Source organism: Dipteris shenzhenensis, chromosome 29, assembly GCF_047967505.1.
Source record: "Dipteris shenzhenensis isolate YYH24624 ecotype China chromosome 29, Dip_SZ_1.0, whole genome shotgun sequence".
NCBI lineage: Eukaryota > Viridiplantae > Streptophyta > Polypodiopsida > Gleicheniales > Dipteridaceae > Dipteris > Dipteris shenzhenensis.
The window spans coordinates 3,382,148-3,395,412 of record NC_141624.1 but is presented as its reverse complement, the minus strand read 5'-3'; positions in this window follow the sequence as shown (position 1 = coordinate 3,395,412).

Sequence of the window (13,265 nt, the reverse complement as noted above, 5' to 3'; positions counted from 1 at the left end):
TGATCCTGATTATGAAAGAACAGTGCGTGACATGCATGGAGCAGGGAAGACTGAGGAAGGCACAAAACAACCTACAGACGTGGTCAAAGTTGTCGCAAATGTGGAGAATAGTGTTACGATGATAAATGGCAGACAATGGATATGTAATGTTTGCCATCAAGAATATAGTTTTTCTCGATTAATAATGAGGTTGCATTTCTTGGGTGATGTGCATAGAGGAAATGAAAAATGGAAGGGTCTGAGAGCTGAGGCAATTGTTGCTTCCATTTTGGGGTTTGTTGACCAACAATAGTGTTTTGGGGCATTGCAAACCTTCTTTTAAATTGACTATAGTCTCCAAAGTTAATGTTACCAATCTGGTTTGCATATGGTGAAACTAATTTTGCACTTCTAGTGCTGTTCGCACATGTTTATTTAAGCCTATGATAATGAAATGTCATGAATCGTGTGATAATAGCATTGCATTATTTACAATTAATCCACGTCATAGTATCACAATCTTGCAACCCACATTTCAACACATCCACCTTACTTACAGTTTACTTTAACAACTTCATAATAATAATTTGACATAATGTGTCACATGATAATAGCATTTCATTATTTAGACATCCATGTTAATTACTTCAATTGCACATGTTTTGTGAATTGTGTGATGATAGCATTGCATTATTTACAATACTAATTCATGGTATGACCATTCCAAGTCAAGTACTTCAACCTCTGTGCAATAAGAATTTGACAAAAATGCATTGTTATAATCATTATCATTGTTAATACTATACGTTAGTATCCGCGTTGTGTAGTTTGCATCTTTGAAAACATTAATATTATAAAAAAATTGGGTTAGCAAAAAAATTAGACAGTAGATGGCAATATCCATACAATATCCAGTACCTGGCAATATCCATATAAACTGGGCTAAAGCCACTTGCATGGTGTTTGATTGTTGCATTAGGGCCTCTTTCCACCACGTCCTTAAACCACTTTACATCCAAAACATGCACAAAGAAGTGTAGAAAGTCAAGCTTAATAATATCTTGGATTATGCCACAATAATCATCCATGGCTCCATTGGCTCCCTCAAAGCTAGCAATGATGCCGCAATCTTGTGTGTTTCTCTTATCATCAATCCGTTGTGTTCAAAAATGCTTGCCCTCACACCATATAGCATTGAACATAGTGCACTACACCAAGAAAAAATCAATTAAATAAGCAATCTAAATTATTGAAAGCTCCTAACTTATGCATAGCATTCTATATACCGACCTTGCTCATGCATCTGCTACCATACTCCCATTCTTCCATTGTGATATGCATCCCCTCATCTTTCTCTACTTTCTCCATCTCATCAAGTAGCCAATCCAATGAATATCCTTTGGAAGTGCTCTTAGATACTGAGGGTATGGCACACGAGATCGGTGGTGTGTAAGAAAGAGGGCCCTTTCTTCTTGTCTTCTTGCCTTTGCATCCTTGTATCTTGTCACCCATCTTTTCATCACATCACTATTAAGCACGCAATAGAGGTTGATACTATTGTGCAAGTCCGTGTCTATTACTTTGTTGCATCATTTCCTTTGAGGCACAATAGAGGTCATCCTTAGGTCTTCAACATCTCTCCATAGTCGTGGGAGAGAGCTATCCACATCAACAAGAAACTCAAAAAAATATATACAAGTGACTCTTGTACCAACCAACCCTTGGCCATGCTACCTTTGGGTCTTGCATTTTGTCTCACGAAGCCCTTCAAGTTCTTCATGAAGCACTCGAGGAAGAACAACCATCGCGCATGTATAGTACCATATATAGCAATCTCATCCACCAAATGCACTATAAGATGTAGTTGGCTTGTGAGAATAGAACGTGGAAATGTCTCCTCCACTAAAAAAACCACCTCCACTGACATAACTCGAGCATTCTCAAGTATGGTGGGATCTATTTCCTTTGAGCCCACATACCTAGAAATGAAAAAGTACACCATATTAGAAATATGCATTCAAACTTGCATGGAGCATTGATACGCATCATATTTTGTATCATGTAAAGTATCTCACAAGCTCGCCCATCTTGTAAATACAATCTTTCACATCCTTCGATGCACTACGTGAAATGCTAGTAGGTAGTATGAACTGAACCCATGAGGAGGTGGTTGATTAGTTGCTTATAATTATTCACTCACAAATTTGAAAGGAAAAAGATATTATGCACATAAAATACTTACTTGGAGCATCTTGTGCCAATCATGAGATTTCAAGCCATATAATTGCTCTACACCTCTTTTCTTGCTCTTTGTAAAGGCTCCCTTCAAACACTTCATGCATCCAGTGGGAGTACGAATTGTAGTAACAGCACGCTTCACCGTCGCCATCTCTAGATTTGATAACATCCATGGTCCACGAGGTAAAAAAACAAGCCCATTTGGTCTCTCTTGTGGCCAAGCTTCATGCATCCTCCCTATGGTACGTAGATCCCCCCTTATGCCTACGGAATCTCGTGTCCCATTCAAATGCTCCCAAATGGTAGATGCCACATTCTTGAAGATATGCATGGGATCAAGCACGTGATGGATCTTGAGGTGGGACCAATATGGTAAATGATAAAAGATGGAGTATCTAAACAAAAGTTGGTGTTAGCAGACAATCTTTATTTATAGCCAATATAGCACACAATAGTTACAAACCCTTACCAGCTCATGCCAAGTGGTGGAGGAGTCATGGAACCATCCCAAATTCTCATCCAATCTCCCGTGGTGAGTGATTGTGGGAGGACTTCATTCCAAGGGGCAACATATCTAGGATGATCAGGTGGGAGAAATCCATGGTGATTCTCATAGATGACCTTATTCAATGCATCTGCCCGTGAGGCAACTAGCGAAGGACCACAAACAGGACATGCATGGTAACTCGATGTAGTGAGACCTAAACAATAGACGCAATTAAGAGTTGAAGGTGGGTTTATGGTGCCACATCCTTTGCCTATTCATAATTAGAAGTGCAATGCTTACCCAAACATTTGCCATAGCCTGGGAAGTCATGCATCGTCCACATCAAGATTGCTTGGCAGTTGAAGTCTCGTGACGAGGGAGGCCTGCTCACATCATGCACCTCGATACCTCTCCAAAGTATCTCTAGCTCGTCAATCAAAGGCTCCAAATAAACATTAGGATTTTGGACTTTATGTTTCCCTGGAATTAGAAGGGAAAGCATTGCATGTCCTTTCTTAATAGCCATAGAGTGTACTTAAAGCCACTGGCTTAGCTTCATGCCTCTTGTATATACACTCCTCTTATTTTTTGTACTTGAAGCCACATGACGTGGCTTAGCTTCCTTATTTTTTGTACTTGAAGCCACATGTTGTGGCTTAGCTTCATGCTATATGTACTACATACAAGCACTTTTTGAGCTTTCAATTTTATTGCATTTTGGAGTTGTAATGTTTTATTTGGAATTGTAATTAAAATGCGGTTGGCTGTAAGAATTGAATTACACAATGTGGAAATGGGATTCTTGTAACTATATAGCATACACAACATACACAGCATTCTGTAAATTTAAAAAAAAATATTATAAAGCGTGTCGATCAGTGCATCTATAAATGCATCTATATACGCGTCTATCTGTTTGGGAAGCGTCTATTTGCACATCTATAAACGCATTTATAAGACTGTTTAAAAATGCATCTATACATGCGTTTAAAGATGCGTCTATCTATTTTTAAGATTTTTAAGTAGAGCATCTATTTAAGCGTTTGAATGCACGTCTATACATGCATGTGTCTGCTATATAGACACGCTGTCAGATGCGGGTCTCTAGACGCGCAAATAGACATGCCCGTAAGTTTTTTATTTAGTTCAGTAAACGCGTCTGTGTGCATGTCTATGGGTGCTTTGTCTTGTTGTGCTAGTACTACTGCAACAATGTGAACAGAAATTGTCCACACATATAAAAACACTCGCTTTTAAATATTTGATGCAAGGAAAATAACATGATTGTATTTGTGTTTGAATTAGGTTGTCTATCAACCAATGGTGGATAATAATAGATGGTGGCATGTCATACCTATTATGCCACATTCCAAAGTGATGTATAGTACATTTACTAATATGGAGCGTATGGAGGATGATCATAGCCATGGATGTGATGATGACCATGATACGAGAGAGGAGGATGATCATGAGATAGGAGATATAGATATTCAGGCCATTACCCGTGAGGACCAGCCTACCATTGGTGATGCTGATTTCGATGACCAATGCATGAGTAGCATAAGTAGTAGTGGGTTGAATGTATTTGTAGATCTAAACACATGTTTGGATTTTGAAGTAGATAGTTTGGCAAGGGTTGATCTCATTGAGGATGAGATAGCCCATCATTAATATTGGCAAAACTATCTTACATATTGTCTCATTCTCCTCACCTCACTTAATTCTTGTATATGTGGGCTTGCAAAAAAGCATTGATGTTTCTGTTAAAATTATGTGCTTTGGTAATCATGGGAAAAGTCTGGAAAGCAATGATGTACACCAAAATCTCACTTTCCGTATTCTATATTTTGCATCTAAATACGTGTCTAATTCCCAATGTAAACGTGCTAATAAACGCACTAATACACGCATAAATAGATGCGTTGATAAATGCAATGTTAGACGGGCCCGTATTTTCTCAGTGTAGACGTGCAAATAGACGTGTTAATACACGTGCAAACAGACGAGGTATTAGATGCAGTATTAGATGCCCCTATAATTTCTATGTTCAAGGAACGCCTATAGACACACCCGCTATTTTGTGCGTCTACCAAGCGCGTCTATAGTTGCTTTGTGTTATTGTGAAGTTGATATTTCTAGGAAGATTTTTCTATTTTCACACATACTTTGCACTGTATCATGCACCAAACATAGTGCCTATACTTTGTGCTATAATATGGACAAGTGGTTGTCTTATGCCCATGTACTATCCACTTGCAATTTGCACTGTATCATCTAGCATTACATTGTATCATTCAAATTGGCATATGGTCATTCTGTGTATATATATTTTCACATAGATATATATAGTGGCTTGGATTTTTTCCTTGTATGTCTCCCCCAGGGTTTTTTTCATCCGTAGCTAGAGGGCCTAGTTTGAGTGGGGGTGTTAGAGCTATATGCCTATGATCTATGAATAGAATCACTTTCTTGGGAGCAACTCTTGTATCGGTCTCTCTCCTCTTTCTCTTCCTCTCAACACAACTCTTGTGTCTGTGTCTTTCCTCTTTCTCTTCAAAATCCTCTCAACAATCCAATGTTTTTTTATCATTTTCTTTACTTGGTGATCGTATTTGGATAACCAATCCCAATGCAATAGTAAAGCATCTTGGACAAACAAGGTGTGCTGCTCTAGGTCATCTAAAATTTAGAAATGGTATGTGTGCTAAACCTTACTGAACTCCTTGGATCTACTAGAATATTGCTATCAATCATAGAATCCAATAGATGGTTGTAGATAACTTGTATCAAATTTGTTTGCATCATTGTGCACCTTGTATTTCATCTTATTCTTGAGTAGAGTAATGTTTAGCAAGCTTCAATCAATCATATGAACTAGATATAATTGTATCCTTGGAAAGTTTGGTGAGGCATGTCTTGAATTTCGTGCCTTTCTAGCATGCTATGAAATTTTGAAGAACATATTTCAAGATGGATTTCAATTTAATGTAGTCAATAAGTTCTTGGTATGATGTGGCCTTGTTTAACAATAGCAATCTCTTCTTACCCGGCCTTATAACATCAACCATTTCAAATATCCTCTATTTTACAACAACAAAGTTGTATTTTTTTATTTCATTAGGGCATTTAAATTGCTTCTACTTCACACCATACCATGGGAATTTTCCACAAATTCATTCAAGTTGGTGCCTCATAATCTCCCTTTGGACAAATCATTGGCTTCCACACAAAACATAGTGTGTTAAACCTACTTGCCCTTGCAACACACACATGAAGTATATAAGTCACCAATTTATGGAACATTCAATTGCAAGACATGGACATCAATCTTGATGAAGAAATGCTCTAGTAAGACCACATCTCAGGTCATTCAAATATTGGTGGGCTAGGTCAATGTCAATGTGTGCTTTGCAGCAACACAGCATTTGGGTCTCTCTACATACTAGGGCTTGCAATGCTCAAAGCTCCTCTCCCCAATCCTTATGTCGTACTTCTCATCCTTATATCTCAGATGGAGTTCCATGTGCTCATCCAACAGATTATAGAGAGTACATTGGAAACCTATGCAACAACATGTTGTCTAGAGGCTGCAACCAATACCATGGTGGATTCAACAATTACCGTGGTGGTTATCATTTCAACCACCATGACAAGCACTTGAAAAATAATACTCTCTCTCTCTCTCTCTCACCCCCAACTTCACAATATGCAAAAGAAAATTGGTCAGCATTTTCATTTGGGAGGTTAACAAATACTAAAAGACACAACTAGCATGATGGTTTGTGCTTGCAAAAATAATATTTGTTCTCTCTCTCTCTCTCTCTCTCTCTCTCTCTCTCTCTCCCTCTCTCTCCCTCTCTCTCTCTCTCTCTCTCTCTCTCTCTCTCTCTATCCTTTTGAAAAAAAATCATAACGTGCAAAAGATAATCAACCAGAGTAATGATTTACGATGAAGAAATATAGTAAACGATAGTGTTGGAAGTCCAACTACTGACATACATTGTGTCAAGAATGTGTATAATATTAGCTCATCATGTTGTTTGCATCCCTCTAGAGCCTATAGACATCTTTCTTATTTATAGACACTTTCTTGCTATTGTTCCAAAGCAATGCCACTTAGGATGGCTTTGTCACATAGGTTGTCTATCCTTTTCTTCTATTGAGTTGATGCCCACATGATTCTCAAATTGATTCTAGTCAATGGTGAATTCATGGAATCATGTCAGTCCTTCTAATGGAATTGTCATGTTCGAAAGCCATCTTGTGGCTTTTCTTAGAGGAGAATAACATAGCTAATGTGTCCCTCTTTGTAGCTAGTTGATCTAAGGTATGCATGCCTTTCACATTGCTAAGGCATCTCTCAAGTTAGAGAGTATGATCTCAACTCCCAGAGCATCAGAAGAATGGACAATTGATGAGTCCTTGTGTGTAGGGTCAAGTTTCCGAAGGTAAGAGCTTGGTAGTCTCTCAAATGATTTGATGTTGCTTCATCAAATACTCAACCCACCAGTTCTAAGACCATAGATCATGTTCTTTGTTATAATGGCACTGCTCAAATGGGTGCATCTGCTGCTTGATTCGAGACTACTTGCTCAGCAAGAAGGTTTTTTTATTGGCATTGTCTCTCCCTTCACATTCATTGAAAGAAGAACTTATCGTTGCCATTTATATATTATATCGTCGGTTTGCATAGCCTTCGATCTTCTCTCGTACCCTGATCAATATTATTGATGTTTCTATCTCACAATCTCTCTCTAGTTCTCTTGCAACGCATGACAAATCGCATCACACCATGTGGTACCTCATCTTAAATAAATAAAGCAAACCAAGATATGAGAAACATAAATGACCTAGCATGTAATAACAAACAAGGACTCGCATGAATGTTTGTGACACGAATCAAAACTTGTGCACAATATTACAAGCAAGCCTAAGGAGCAAAGAGAGCATGGCGGCAACCCTTGGGGGTGAATGTCCCTCAATGGTAAATATGTATGAATGTAAAGAAGTCAAGATAGATGCAACAAGGAAAGTAATGTTTTAAAACACTACAAGGCATATGCCCTTTTCTGACAAAAATACCGATGCTTTTTACATTAAATCGCAAATGTCGTTATAAAAGTCGCTAAAAGCATCGAAAGAGAACCGTCACTATATAGCGACACTGTTAAACGTCGCTATATAGCGACACTGATAATCGTCGCTATATAGTGACATTGGTAAACATCGCTATATAGCAATGATTAACAGAAGTAAAAAAAAAGCATTAGTGCGGCCTAACAGGGCCATAGCAAGCCATGTTTTGCCCCACTACTGCTTTTTTTTTAAATTACAAAAAAAAGTTTTTTATTACAAAATTTCCCTTGTGAAAAGGGTGATACAAAATCGCTCAAATGAAATGATCGAACAACAAAAGGATATACATGTCGAACATATACAACATTGTTTATTACAAAATTACCCCTTCAAAAAGAATGATACAAAATTGCTCAAATGAGGGGATATACAAAATGACATACATGGTGAAGTATATGCAAACTGCTACTACTACTACTACTCATTTAAATCATCCTCGTCCTCCTCCTCCTCCTCCTCCTCCTCTTGTTGGCCTGATCCTTGGTCCTCTTGAGTTGCGCCTTCTCCTTGATCCTGGTCTTGTTGGCTTGATCCCTGGCCCTGTTGATCGCTCGCCTCCGGTGATGGGATGCTAGAGCTTGCACCCTAAGAGTGAACCATATAAATTGAAAATTAGATTAGAACTTAAAGAATAAAACAATTTAAAAAGTGAGATTACAAGTAGGAGTAGACTTATACCGTGTGAACAGCCACCTCAGCCCAATCGACCACCGCTCTCATTGCCTCTTGCTCAATAAACCACGGTTTTGTTCTTATGCAAAATGCGCGTCGCGTCTCTTCATATGTACGAGGATGACCCATTGCAGCTTGCTGTGGATCTAATTTATGAGAGTTAGAGTTAGATAAGAGGAGGGAAAGGAAAGAGGGAAAGAAGAGGGAAGAAGATGGAAAAAAGAGGGAAAGAGAGAAAAAGAGACATATGCTTATGCTTATGCATGAGCATGAAAGAGGGAAAAGAGGGTAGAAAAGAGGAGAAGAGAGAAGAAGAGGGAACAGAAAGAGAGATTGCAAAGGGGGGAAGAGGGAAAGAAAGAGAGAAGAAGAGGGAAAGTAAAGAGGGAAAAAGAGACATATGCTCATGCATGAGCATATGTCTCCTCTTATGCTCATGCATAAGGATAAGCATGAGCATATGTCTCTTTCTCTTATGCTTATGCATAAGCATAAGAGAAGAAAACATATGCTCATGCTATTGCGTATGCATGAGCATAAGAGAATGAGCATGAAAGAGGTAAAAGAGGGGGAAAAAGAGAGGAAGAGAGAAGAAGAGGGAAAGTAAAGAGGGAAAAAGAGACATATGCTTATGCTTATGTCTCCTTCTCTTATGCTCATGCATAAGTATAAGCATGAGCATATGTCTCCTTCTCTTATGCTTATGCTTATGCTTATGCATAAGAGGAGAGAAGAAGAGGGAACAAAAAGAGAGATTGGAAAGGGGGAAAGAGGGAAAGAAAGGGAGAAGAAGAGGGAAAGTAAAGAGGGAACAAGAGAAATATGCTCATGCTTATGCATGAGCATATGTCTACTTCTCTGATGCTCATGCATAAGCATAAGAAAGAGCATATGTCTCCATCTCTTATGCTTATGCTTATGCATATGCATAAGAGGAGTCTTATGCATAAGCATAAGAGAATGAGACATATGCTCATGCTTATGCTTATGCTTATGCATGAGCATAAGAACATGAGCATGAAAGAGGGAAAAGAGGGTGGAAAAGACGAGAAGAGAGAAGAAGAGGGAACGGAAAGAGAGATTGGAAAGGGGGAAAGAGGGAAAGAAAGAGAGAAGAAGAGGGAAAGTAAAGAGGGAAAAAGAGACATATGATCATGCATGAGCATATGTCTCCTTCTCTTATGCTCATGCATAAGCATAAGCATGAGCATATGTCTCCTTCTCTTATGCTTATGCTTACGCTTATGCATAAGCATAAGCATAAGCATTATTCTCATGCTTATGCATATGCATGAGCATAAGAGAATGAGCATGAAAGAGGGAAAAGAGGGGGAAAAAGAGAGGAAGAGAGAAGAAGAGGGAAAGTAAAGATGGAAAAAGAGACATATGCTCATATGTCTCCTTCTCTTATGCTCATGCATAAGCATAAGCATGAGCATATGTCTCCTTCTCTTATGCTTATGCTTATGCTTATGCATAAGCATAAGCATAAGCATTATCACTACTACACATGCATCCTATTGCGACGTTTACGTACCGACGATTAGCGCCCGCTTAGCGTTAATCGTCGGTATAAAAATCGGGTGTCGTAAATCATCGCTATATAGCGACTTTTAATAAGCGTCGCTATATAGCGACGTTAGTAAAAGTCGCTATATAGCGACTTTTAAAAGTCGCTATATAGCGACGTTAGTAAAAGTCGCTATATAGCGACTTTTAAAGGTCGCTATATAGCGACACTGAGACACTAAATTATAGCGACGTTTTACAGAGAGGTTTTTTTTTTTTTTTAGCCTTAAAATTTATTTTCTTCCAATGACAAAATTTTTTAAATTTTCATACATGTTTGAGCTCATAGAGAATTAAAAAATGAGAGCATGTACATCAAGACTTTGAAGCTCATATATTCATGTCCAAGTTTGAGATGAGAAAAATCAAATTAAATAAGAGCATTTACATCAACTGTTTCATCTTGAGCCAAGTCTAAGGCGCCAAGCAAGTCTATCTCCAACTCTATACCGAGTTGATCTCCTATATCATCATCGTACTCTAGCATCGTACGTTCACCTAAAAGTATTTGATCATCTTCTTCAATTAAGCTTAAGTGTGGTGATTGATCTTGACGATTGTTGTCTTCCTCGTCAATATCGTGATCTCCATCCTCCTCCCGTGCGATGTCATTATGCGCATCTTCCTCTTGCCTCATATGGTGATCTACATCTTCTTCGCTAGATTCATCAATTGGATCCGGATTTGGTAGTGGCATCTCCATATCCACATCTCGATCTTCAAAAATCTGCTTACTTCGTGGTGCAACTTGGATCACGTACCACCATCTTGGATCAGAACGATCCGGATGAAAAACCACCTATATTGAAGATGAAAAATCACGTGCCAAATGTCGTCAATTATATATATATCAATGGACTTAAAAAACGAAAGCTTCGACTAATTAAATCATTAGTATGCACCTGCTCACAGTGCTCGGGAAGAACAAAAGTATCACTTTCATCGGTCCAATGTTTGGTGGAGTCTATTGCAAAGAGACCGCTACCATCTTTTCTCACAGTTGCATGGGGACCGTTGTAAGTAGTTCTAAACCATTTTACATCAAGAATGAAAATAGTAAATCGTCTGAAATCAATTTCATAGATGTCGCGTATGGTTCCACAATAATCCAACTGTGAGGAGAGAAGATTGGTATCCGAAGCACTTGCTCGGCTATCTTGTGTGAAGTTAGCCATGACTCCACAATCATACGTGACTCTCTTTGAATCGATGCGTTCTATGCGAAAATGTCGTCCATATGACCATAATGAACTGTACTTTTTGTACTGTAAAAGAGCATCATTAAAACAATGAAGATGCACCTATTTTATAGCATATATTGCCACAAATAATTACTTAATTACATCAAGAGATAAGAAACTTACATGCACCATACATCCAGATGATAACTCCCGCTCGCGCTCGTTTATTGTCTCTCCATCACGTTCGGCTTTACGTATAGCTAGTTGTAGCCAATCAAGTGACATGTGAGTAGGGAGAAGAGCCAGATCTCGTGGATATGGTTGTGATCGCTTGTACATTACTCTGAATCTCGTCCTTGCATTTATTCTTTCTGCTTTGGCCACTTCATATCTCTCAATCCACTTCTGCATCTCAGGGCTATTGAGGATACAAAACTTATTAAATTTCTCCATTTGCTCTTCGCTCATCTTTCTTTCAATCCCTTTTCCTTGGGGGACCTCGCCAATGATGCGATCATCATCCTTGTTGTGCCAAGCTTGCGGCATATCAGGATCCGTGGATGCAAGAAACTCTGTGATATATACTAATGACTCTTGCACAAGCCATCCCTCTGCCATGCTTGCTTCTGGTCTTGCTCTTTGTCTTACAAACCCCTTTAAAGTTTTCATAAACCGCTCGAGAAAAAACATCCATCGATTATGAACGGTACCTGCTATAGCCACCTCATCAACTATGTGCACAAGCAAGTGGACTTGAGTTGTCATAATGCTTGAGGGAAAGTGCTTCTCAAGCAAGCATACGGCTTCGATGGATTCCACCCTAGCCTTCTCGATGCTCGATATAGAGATCTCTTTTTGAGATATCCACCTATTTCACATGTCCATGCATATGTAAGATATTTGAGATATCCACCTATTTCACATGTCCATGAAGAAAATACATAATGCGAATTGATAGTAAGCATACCTCACAATACCACAGATCTTGAATATAGCATTTCTAACATCTTCTTGTAAGCACCCTTTTATTGTAATTGGAAGGATGAACTATCAAAGCAACAATGAAATCATGTCAACAATATAACATAATAATAATTACGCTAATGCATCACTATTATCGGTACACTAATTCTACTTAGAATACCTGTAAGACCTTGTGCCAATCATGGGACTTGAGGCCACTAAGCTTATTGTCCTTTGAAAATGCTCCTTTCAAGCAACGCATGTACCCTGTCGGTGTTTGAAAAGAGGCAATGTCTGCCTTGATCGCTGCCTCCTCCCTCGTAGAGAGGATCCACGTTGCTTTCGGGAGGACAACTTTTCCTGAAGCATGCACTTGGGGCCACAAACGAGACATCCTATTCATAGCACGCAAGTCTTCTCGCACTCCTCTCGAGTCCTTGGAACCAACCAAGTGTGCCCCCACATTCTTAAAGATATGCATGGGATCCAAGAGATGATTGATTTGTAACTGACCCCAATAAGGAAGCTCGTGAAAGATCGATAGCCTCTTCATACCAGGAGGAGGTTCCTCTCCATTCTCCCTCCAATCTTGAATCCAATCACTTGCTTTCAAATATGATGGTGGTGGATCAAGCTGACCTCCACGTGCGAGATGGTCGAGCGGAAGGTATCGAGCATGACCTTCATAAACATTTTTCCTCATGTGTTTGGAGTAGCGTGCAAGCGATTTCAGAGCGGGTCCACAAACAGGACAAGCATGGTACCCACTTGTAACAAGCCCTGCACGCATGCATGAATATGTTAGTACAAGACATGCGTGCAAAAGAGAGTAAAAAAAGCATAATCCCTCATTGTACATGTAAAGACATAACCACGTACCTGCGCACTCTCCATATCCTGGGTAGTCATGCATGGTCCACATCAAGATACCCCTGACGGAAATATCATTGGTATGCCTAGGAGCTCTGGAAATATCAAAGACCTGCACTCCTCTCCATAATATCTGTAACTCCTCTATCAAAGGTGCCATGTACACGTCC